We start from the raw sequence: 9615 nt of genomic DNA, 5'->3' as shown, positions 1-9615 counted from the left end.
ATCCACCTAATGTGTGTTGAGTATCTAAAGCAAGGGCAATACAAATGAAACTATACAGAGTCCCTGCCCTCCAAACCTCTCACAGAAAGGTGGGGAGCCAGGAGCCATAACTCAGTGTGATCAGTGTCACGACAAAGCATCAGAAAGAAGGGAAAAAAGGTGACTAACTCAGCCTGGGAGACAGGAAAAGTTTCTGAGAAAAGGATCGTTGAACTATCATCGAAGGGAAGATGAGCCTGGCAGACAGTGGGTCAAGTCCCAGAAGTGGGACAGAGTGGGGCTTGGGTGAGGGCGGCCCACAGCTTGGCGTGCTTGCAGCCCAGAACGCAGAGGCGCTGGAGGAGAGTGGCATGGCTGCTGGCAGGGGTTCTCATGCTGGACTGGGGAGATGGGCCTTTATCCTTGAGGCAACAAGGAAATGTCAGAGCTTTGTAAGCGGAATAAGGACATGATCAGATCTGCACTCTGAAAGCTCATTCTGGAGTGATATACAGTGTGAATCCCAGGGAGCCAACACCAGGGGTGGGGACACCTGCGGTTTCAATTGCCCAGGTGAGAAATGAGTTTTGCATGGCTTGCTCTTCATGAGCCCCTGCTGGGCAATTTTATTTTTATATCCATTCAAAAAAAAAAAAAAGTATACTAAAACCCTCCTGGGGATGCAGCGGTGAAATGCTCCCCCCTGCCACAGCTTACAAGCTCTGCTTTTTCCCTTTTCAGAAAACCCAGCCTCTCACATCTCCTCCCAAAGACTTTTACCTATGCCTTGCTCTTAGGGCATCTCCATTAGAGAATAAAATGGCCAAAGGAAAGGTTTTCACATCGGGCAAACAATTTCTATGCGTTGAGATAAACTGTGGCCACCTCCTCTGCCCCCCATTACCAAGGAAGACATTTGGGGCTTGTGGAGAAATGAATAGAGAATGCTGCCAATATCCCAAATGACTCAGGTGGGGGCATTTTCTGCGAATGGAGGACCCTGTGAAACCAAGATCAGAAATGAGTCAAACACTTCCTTAGCACAATAATTCTAGGTCATATTTCTTGGAGAGAAATAAAAATTGGTATACGAGGAGGAATATGCCGTCCTCTGGTGAGAATGAGCTTAGCTGCAGGTGAATTTCTCTTTGGTAAATTGAGGAGGAAGCAATGCACGTCTGGTTGAGAGACTGAACTAGAGCTAAAGCATGAACATCTTCCTCTCAACAGGGACCATCTACCCTGTGGTGGACATTTGCTTGACTCCCAACCTCCATTCCACAGGTGCTCAGTCTAAATCAAGCGTGTGTAGCTGGTATCTATTATTGGCCCAGATATTCACGTCACCCTGATCAGACGAAGGACTTATGAGTACGTTCTACGACTAGAAGAGAGGTTTTCTGTATTCCTTTTTGTGTGTAAATAAGGAGACAGGTAGCCCTATTTACCACTGGAATCACCTTATGAGTACAGTGGGGACAGAGTCCCAGAAAGCAGGTTCCAGACTCTTGGCCTCATGTGGAAAGGTGCTGGCTCGGGTAGTAGATGGCCATCAGCTGTGACTAGTTGGCCGTCAGCTGTAACCAGTTAGCCATTGGCCACTGATATAACTGCCATGGCTGAGCTAGCAAGCTCTAGGATTGCAGTTAGCAAGGGGTGGGTTGGTTGGCAGAGAAGTGGATGGCAGGCTGCAGATTGTGTGGCTCCTGCTTCCTGGGTCTCCAACCCAGCCGCCAGCGAGACTATAGTGGTATGAACCCCCATCCATGGCTCCGTGGGTGTTCCTTTTTGGCCTCACCATATCCTGCGTTCTTGTGCGGGGAGAGGGACCAGAGACCCTGCATGACAAACACAAAGGAAAGAATCCTTAGAATGAAGCTGACACCCAGGAAAGCAGAATGAAGGAACAGAAACACCTATGGCTTCATTAAGCTGCTGGTAGTAGGCACTCGGGGCCTGCCCTACTTCTGATGTCTTTGTTCTTCAAGTCTAATCTTTTTGGCTCCATTTCAAAACAATGAGTCTGAACCTTGGAGGGCAGGAGGTGCAGTAGAGGGGCGTGACCCCTTGCTAAGAACCTTCTGGCCAACCAGACTGCATTACCAGAGTACAGTGTATAAAATGTGGAAGGTGATAGACTTACTCTGCTCTCTCCTGGCCAGACCACCTGTGGGCTTTGAACTTTAGGGAAAAGGTCCAGGACGGCAGAGAGAAGGGAGACCTTGGTAATGAGGAGCATCTGCAGCAAGCGGGCTTGTTTACCCTGCAGAGAGCAGCTCGGGGCCATGGTGTTCCTGGCTGTGGAGGAGAGTGGTCAGGGGTTTGGGTCTGGCAAAGGGAGGTTTGGTGTCAGGTGCTGTTGCTTTCATCTGTGATCTTGCCTAAGTTATGTCACATGTCTGTGCCTCAGAATCCCATCACCTCACAGGGATATTAGGCTAAGTATATTATATGTATATTAGGGATATACAGGCACCTACTACTGTGTGTGGCATATAGTAGTTCCTCAATTAGTATCAGATACTATTATGATTATTAGTTATTAGCTGAATGGCTGTCATGAGGAGAACGAGACTCTGGGGTGGTTCTAGGGAAGAGCCGTAGACTCCATAGAAGGACAACCCTTCTCATTATTAAACTGCCTCAGTGCTTGTGAACTTCCCAGCCCGGAGGTATTCAAACAGGCTGAAAGACCCCCTCCCCAACTCTAAGGGCCACTCCAGTTCTTAGCCAGACTTTTGGGGTCCTTTCCACTTTTGCCCATGACCGTCAGTCAGTCTGTCCAATGGGCATTTATTTCAGTCCAGAGCAAAGGAAATGGGCAGATGGAGTGGTCCTGGCCAGTGTCTGCAGAGGAGGTTGCAAGAACTCCTTCTTGTTTCATCTCGCTGCTCAAACAAACCCTCAGAATTCCTCTTTCTGAGCACAAGCAGCAGGATGGGGACAGGGATGAGGGCAGGAAGAGGTGGCTTAATAAAAAATCCCAATAAAGCTCTGCAGCTCCTGGCAGTCAGGGGTAGGTCCTGGGCACAAGCCTTCCTTAGACCCACCCACTGGGGGGCCCTGACTAATATTCCTGGAGCCCGCACCTGCCCCCAGCTTCATTAATGATGCTGAAGGGGATGAGAGGTCCAAGGGGGCTGCCCAATGCTGCTTGACAATATTGCTGAGCTGCCCACACCAGCCCCATCCCAACACATGGACCCCCCCACCCCCATTCCAAACCCTCTGCTAAGGAATGGGTTTGATTCAATCAGCCATTTGCCTGTGGGACTGTCCGGGTCAACTCATTATGGGCAGTTGCCAGCTCCAGGGAATCAAGCAGCTCTGGTGTGGAATTTGGAGCAAAGACTTATTAAAGAGCAGCAGAGAGGTGCTGGGATGAGGTTCTGTTCCCCCAGAGCAACCAAACCCAGGGGAGGCTCCTGTGAGGGGAAGGCTCGGCTAGAGTAGGTAAGGGCAGGATCGGAGGCAGGGCCCACAGAAAATGCTGCCCTGCTGATCAGAGCTGGCCACCCTCCATCAGGAGCTTCTGGTGGGACAAGCTCAGGCCTTATTCCCTCTACCTACCCCCTAATATAAAGCACAATGCTTTACGGAGTTTGGGCTGAGAAAAGCTAAGTATGGCCAGTTTGAAGAGAGCCAGACAAAAGCCTAATGCGGGACCGCCCGGAGTGCCTCAGCCCTCAACTGCCTACAAAAGGAAAGGCAAAGGAGTGCGGACTTTGCAGTTCAGCTTAAAAAATAAACCTGTGAAACAGGGCCAGCCCCCCTCCTTCCCCCTCGCTTCAGCATTAGCAGGAGGGGCTGAAAACATTTGTTCAGAGAGAGAGAGGGGGAAAAAAACCCTAAGTGCTTCTGCTTCCTTTTTTTTGCCAAATCATGCAGAAGATGCTGGCAGCTGCAAAGATTCAATTATGCACAATGCGAAAAATCATTTACAAAAATAATGGCACTCGAAAAAAATGGCCTCTCCAGAAATGGCGTGGAACAATAAATCCGTTAATTAGCTAATTAATATTCAATTGGGGTCAGTGGGCTTAATAGAACCTTTCTTGGAGACCCAAGAAATTCTAAACTGCCGCAAGGCGCCTGCCCACTGCCATTATCTCCAGCAAACAGGCCCTTATCGGGGCGCCAGCTGTCCCTGAACAATGCGGGCCCTTATCAGCTGGGGCAGCAGCCCTGGCCGCTTGCTCTGGCTCCCTCCGCCCAGAGGAGCATGCAGCCTCTTGGTAATTGATATATGGCGCAGCTTTGTCTGAGGCTGTTTGCTCTGCTGGTATTTAAGGCAGTTCTGGCCTGCTGATTGATTGCCATTGGCCAAGCTTCTGCCGACAGTGACAATCTGTCAATGAGGGACCAGCCAATGGCAGGAGCTCACAGTCTTAATGGATGCCCTGGCCGTCTGGGCCAGGCTGGAGGCATGGCACGTGGTAACATGGCCCGCTTGGGTTTAACTGGAGTTTTGTTGCCCTCCTCAAGTGGGAACCCAAGCCCTCATCAAGTTGGGCATTTACGTGGGTTGAGCATTCCTCTCTTGCTTTGCTGAGAGGTTGGATCAGCCTCTTGCTACTGTAAGAGTGGTCCATGGACCTGCAGCATCCATCACCTTGGAGCTTGTTAGAAACGCAACTATTTGGGTGCAGCCTCAGTTCTCCTGAATCTGAATCTCAAGAAGTGGGGCCCAGGAATCTATGCTTCATCAAGCTCTCTAGATGATTCTGATGCACACTAAATTTTAAGAAGCAGTTGACAAGATCAGAGTTCGCACACCTGGCAGTGTTTTAGAATCACCTAGGAGGGATGGAATTAAATATACAGATTCCTGGGTCGTGGGGGGGGTTGCGTATAAAGTCACTTTTCTCTTACCCGTTGAGGTGTGCCCTGAGCTCTGGTGGGCACTCTGGGAACACTAGGACTTGCCAGCAAAGAGGCAGGGAAATAGGCTGCCATGATCATGGTCCATCAGGGGTCTTATCCAGTGTGGAACAAGCCTGCATGTGTCCAGCAGTGTAGACAAGCTCTGGCTATACAGGTTTTAGGCTCCAGAAACCCATTTGGGAGCCATTAGGTGTTCAGAATGCATTTTCTACAGAAACAATGTCCATGTAGGAGGATGGGTCCCAAGGCTAGGCCCTAGATGCTGTGAGACCCATAACAGAGCTATCTCAGTACAACTCTGTGGGGGCAGAGCCCCAGAAAGTAGTTTACAGGCTCTCGGCCTCACGTGGAGGAGTGCTGGCTCGGGTAGTAGATGGCCGTCAGCTGTGGCTGATTGGCCGTCAGCTGTAGCCAGTTAGCCAATTAGCCGCCAATATAACTGCTGCGGCTACGGAGGGAGGAGAGGAGAAAGAATGGGGGCTAGCAAGAAGATGGCGGCTGGGCTGGCAAGCGTGGATGGCGGTTTGCGGACAGTGTGGATCCAGCCTCCAGTGAGAGTATAGTGCCGCCAGAAAGAATATAGTGGTATGACTCCCCTACCTATGGCTCCGTGGGTGTTCCTTTTTGGCCTCACCATGTCCTGCGTTATGAGGGGAGCGGGACCAGAGACCCCGCAAGCCGCCCAGCACGACAAACTCCTTTGTAGGAAGGGCCATAGGATGGGGAAGGGAAGAGGAGGATGAAAGGGGAACTTATCTATTCTCTTTCCAAAGCTGAAAACACAGCATCATGCCTTGGCTACTTTCTGAGTGGGTAAAGTTTCCTCAGTATCTTGCATTCCCATCCTGCCTCGTCTTCTCTCTTCACCCTCTGGACTATCCTCTATCATTGCAGTCTCTCAGGCCTGCCCTTCCGTATTGGGCTCAGAGTCCCATAGTTCTGCCTTCCCCCAGTCCAGACCTACATGTCCAGAGTCATAAGCGTGCAAGGGGCAGCCTGGTGGTGTCTGTACATGTGAAAAGCAAGCTTGAGTCACTGAGGGAGAAGGACTTCAGGGGGCCTGGATTTGGAGCCAGCCCAGGATGAGGAAGTAGGAAGAATCCCCACCTCGGTCACACCCCACCTGCTGTCAGATGCTGCCTGAGAGTCATGCAGTAGGAACCAGGAGGCCATAGGTAGCGGCAAACACCAGGCATACCCCAGCATGGGCTCCGTGCCCCTGATCCCATGCATTGGGGGAGGAATCTGCAGATCGCTGGGCTTAGCAATAGGAATTCGGGGCTGTGCTCCTCTGAGAAGCAAGGCCAGGTGCAAGGAGGGCTGAGCAACAGCAAGTGGTAGGGCCCCAGCCACAGGAGCTAGGGGTGGGGCTGGCAAAGCTGGTCTGAGCAAAGAGCAGCTCTAAGCTTAGGAACATGGCATCCTGGGCAGGTGACCCAGTGGAGCCTTGAGCCCCATGACAACTTAGGATGAAGTAGTTAGCCCTGGAGTCCAAGGCAAGGACCAGATGTGATTACTGAGTGAAACCAGAGTGACACCTCCTGGGCCACACTGAGGCCACAGTTGGGTTTTAGTGGCCGATGAGAGAGAAAGGAAGGAAGCCCAAGGAAGCAGCAACTGGCTGACCTGAGCAGTTTGTCTCTAATGTGACTCAACAGCTAGGGCTCAATAAGCTGCTCCTCTCAAGTCGTTTTGGTTTTGAGGAGTAGACAGGTGTTAGGTGTTTCTGGAGCTGGCCTGGCCACAGGAGCTCAGCCACCTGCTCTGCTCGGCTCGACTGTCAGAGTCACCAGCACTCAGCGTGGGAAGGAGCATAGCCGATGCTCAGGGTCCCAATCAAATGATCTTTCATCGGCGTCCTCCCTGGGGCTCTCGGTGCATCAAAAGGCTGTCAGAGAATATCAAGGCAAGTATCCATCATCCTTCACTCTGCTCAGTTAAATGACTGCTATTTTGATGTATTAACAAACCCTAATGAGAAAAATCACCTTGTGTTAAATAAGCAAAGCATCAACTTGAGAACCCAGGGATTTGCCTAGGTCCTAACCCACCAACTGAGTCATGAGCCTCTAAAGCTGCCCAGAATCCCAAAACAGTCCCTTCCTTCTTCCACCTGTGTGCGTACCCATGACTTTTACCCTTATGGGGCTTCTTGGTCCCTCATTGAGCAAGTCTGCTCCTTTGGACAACCTGAGTTTGGCCCATGTCACCAAATCTTGGGATTGGAGGCCAAAGGTCGGCTAGAGTCTTGGCTCCGTCCTCTTTGGGGAGTGAACATGTGATTCCAGGTCCAGGGTGCAAGTCAGTCCAAGAGCTGAGCTTGCTCCCAATGTCCTTTGCCACCTGTCCCTGAATTACCAGGACTGCACAAGTCAGTCCAAGAGCAAGGCACCTCAATCTTCTTTTCCCAGATTAAATCTGTTCTGGTTATGTTTCAGAAGGTGACTGGATGCTGCCCCCACCCCCCGTTCCCCGGAGAGGCTCCTATGCCAACTGCTGGTGGGAAAAAGAGAAAGAGAGTGAGAGGCAGTGACAGAACAGAGACATGGACAGAGAGACTCAGAGACAGACTTGGGCGAGGGGACCTCGAGGGAATGGGTGATTTTATGTGACAGTGATGGGGAGTTCTAGTCACTGGTTAAATTACCTGGGACTTTCCTTTGGCTGCCGCAGAGACTTCCTGTGTCTATGATGACAGTTGCCAGGACAGAAGTGGTGACAGGCTGGGACCCTGCAGGTTTTCCTGAATCCAAATCCCTGTTCTGGTCTTGAATCTCTGGTTTCCTGTGAGCCAAAAGTGGGTGAGCCGGGGAAGAGCTGAGCTTGCTCCCAATTCCCTTTGCCATCTGTCCCTGAATTACCAGACTGTTAGGAGTCTCAGACCAGTATCCACCCCAACTAGAAAAGGAAACTGAGGCTGCACAAGTACACACCATGCATATCTAGTGAGGGCGACACTCCAGGAACAGCCCTCCACTTTCACCTTTCGCTATCTACCTGCTGCCCACCCCCGCACTCCTTTCACCTGTCTCCATTGCGGGGGAGTCCAGGGCCCACCACCAGGGAAACAAAGTCTCCGCTCACCTGAAAACCAGGAGTAGGAGGCCCTGAGTGCGCCTGTGGAGTTTGGAGCTCCTTCAACTTCACGACTAATTGCAGAGAGGCAGTGGGCGGGCTCTTGGCAAGCGATTAACTGTCCCACTGCATGAATAATTTGCATAGAAAATGCTTTATTTTGGCAATCTATTAAAGGGCCCACAGTGCTGTGGCTTATCTCAGTCTCACAGCACGGAGAAGGCTTGGCTATCTCGTTAAGTTCTGTTGATGCATAACAATTTGAAATGGGCACAAGCTACTATGACATTTAAAGATGCCTTCACTTAATTATATTACACAAACATGGGGTTGTTTATCCTTGGGAATAAAGTCTTTTTGAAGTCAAAGTTGGCATATGCATAAAGGAGGGCATTTTAACTGATTTTTCAAGAGGGGGCCTCCTCACTTCAAACTTGTGGGGTTGCATTTCCCTGGGGCCTCGTAACACAGAGGGTTCTATGGCTGAGATGCAGACTTTGAGATTGGTTCTCTTGTTCTTCTTCTTCTCTGGGGGTGGCCTACAGTTTGGCACTTAACACAAAATTGTGGAAAGAAAAGCTTATTAGAGCGAGGAAAAGATATTCTCTGTGTGACCTTGGCTGAGCCCCTCCCCTTCTCTGAGCCTCTGTTGCCTCATGTGCAACACGTAGGGTGAGACTTTCCTGCTCTAAGGCAGTCACTGGCAAACCCCAGTGTATCTCTGCTTTCTCTTTGCCACTCAGCTTGTTGACTCTGTGAATGAAAGTACAGCCTCTTTCTTAAAAGCCAAAGGAAATTCAAGGTCCCCATCATGCTCTTTCTCAGGACTGGAAACATGCTGGAGGAGGGAGGTGAGGAAAAGGCGGAAGGGGCTTGCAGCGGCAGCAGGCATTGGTACGGTTTCGCTCTGCCGAGCCAGAAAGCCCCAGGAGACTGCAGAGCTAGCAGCCTTGCCTCACTTCCTTGAAAAGTAGGAATTGGGTCCTGGCTGGAGGGAATGCAAGGAGAGCCCTCGGGGCATTGAGAAATTCTCTGAAGGCCTGAGAAGGCTGCCTTGCACACAGGTGCTCATGGAAAAGCTGACAGATGCTAGGTAGCTCTGCACCTCAGAGCAGAGACCAGCGCTGCCATGGGAGAAGCTCTGGACACAAGGTTGGGTGGCCTGGTTTCTGGCAGGGTAGCGTCTTTAGTGTTTCCAGTGACAGGGCTGCCTGAGTATGTCATTCAAGAGAAAAAGATGCAGAGAAAGCAGAGCACAGTCCAGGGGCCTGGTTTCCAGTGTCTGTGTTCCTCCTGGATTCAAACTTTCTGGAAAATAGTCTTTCATCTCTGTTCCCACTCCCTTTCTTGCCCCTCTAGGACTGAGGACTGCACTCTTCCCAGCTTGTGGTCAACATGCTCCTGCTTCTCCCTCTTCCTGGCACTTACAATAATGTATTAGTGATTAATGGACGCATTATCTGTGATTAAGTAGAGAGACAATTCCCATTCCACTATGATTTCCTAGAAATAAAACTCTGTTAAAATAAGTGAGAGAGTATTAATTAGCATTAATAGTTAACTTTATGTTTAACTGATGTGTACCACTTTAAATAATACCCAGAGACACTCCTAGATGCCATTAGGTGGTTCCTTGGCTAGTCTTTGCCATCAATCACTGTCTGGTCTAACAAGATT

General features: G+C 50.5%; 1 long non-coding RNA gene across 1 annotated transcript; it reads right to left on the bottom strand.

Annotated features, from left to right (window-relative positions):
- Nucleotides 1-380: 380 nt before the first annotated feature.
- LOC141572448 (uncharacterized) lies at nucleotides 381-8018 on the bottom strand. Its single transcript, XR_012497805.1, has 3 exons — nucleotides 7948-8018; nucleotides 7511-7647; nucleotides 381-1817 (listed from the first exon to the last, which is right to left on the bottom strand). It is a non-coding gene; the product is annotated as an uncharacterized LOC141572448 (long non-coding RNA).
- Between the last annotated feature and the right edge of the window lie 1597 nt (nucleotides 8019-9615).

The sequence above is a fragment of the Rhinolophus sinicus genome, linkage group LG06 (assembly GCF_036562045.2).
Source record: "Rhinolophus sinicus isolate RSC01 linkage group LG06, ASM3656204v1, whole genome shotgun sequence".
NCBI lineage: Eukaryota > Metazoa > Chordata > Mammalia > Chiroptera > Rhinolophidae > Rhinolophus > Rhinolophus sinicus.
Note: the sequence above shows the minus strand (reverse complement) of the source record. Positions and strands in the feature narration are given on the sequence as shown.